The sequence below is a fragment of the Galeopterus variegatus genome, unplaced genomic scaffold (genome assembly GCF_000696425.1).
Source record: "Galeopterus variegatus unplaced genomic scaffold, G_variegatus-3.0.2 Scaffold2471, whole genome shotgun sequence".
Lineage (NCBI taxonomy): Eukaryota > Metazoa > Chordata > Mammalia > Dermoptera > Cynocephalidae > Galeopterus > Galeopterus variegatus.
In genome coordinates this window covers 193,703-194,315 of record NW_007728582.1, presented here as the reverse complement: position 1 = coordinate 194,315, position 613 = coordinate 193,703, and the positions used below count along the sequence as shown (strand labels likewise).

Genomic DNA, 613 nt, shown 5'->3' with positions numbered 1-613 from the left:
TACCAGGTCCAGATCGTATGATGTGGGTTTGAGATTGTTTGTTTCCTTTGTTTCAGGGCACCTCTGCTGGGATTCCCCTCCTTGATGTGTGTAGACTGTGCCATTTGATCCTTAGATCTGCAATTCCAGGAGCAAAATCGTGAGCTAGCATTGCAGGGAAATGTCACTCTTACCCAACAATCAGGACCTGGGACCAGGGAGGAAAGTAAAGCTCTAAATGGCAGAGTGGATTTTTTGCTTAAGGAACATTTTGAAAGTCAGTGGGAAAATACACACAAATAATATAAAACAACAACAATAAAAATCCAAATGTAGGGGCTGGCTATTTAGCTCAGTTGGTTAGAGCATGGTGCTGATAACACCAAGGTCCAGGGTTCGATCCCTGTACTGGCCAGCTGCAAACAAAAAACAAAAACCAAAAAAACCCCACAAATATGAATGCAACATACTCCATCATTTGTTAGTCTTCCTCCCTCTGGGCCTGTGAACAACACCACATTTGTTTGGTTGTTTCTCTGACATGATCTTGGTACCTGATGAAGGTGGGAAGAATTGCCTTCTATGGCATTCCCTGACTGTTCCTTTCCTGTTTTGTTTTTTGCTGTGGCTGGCC

The 613-nt window shown here is 43.4% G+C and overlaps 1 non-coding gene across 1 annotated transcript; it reads left to right on the top strand.

The window, feature by feature from the left end:
- The first annotated feature begins 320 nt into the window (after positions 1 to 320).
- Positions 321 to 394, top strand: TRNAI-GAU. Its single transcript has one exon. It is a non-coding gene; the product is annotated as a tRNA-Ile (tRNA).
- Positions 395 to 613: the final 219 nt, after the last annotated feature.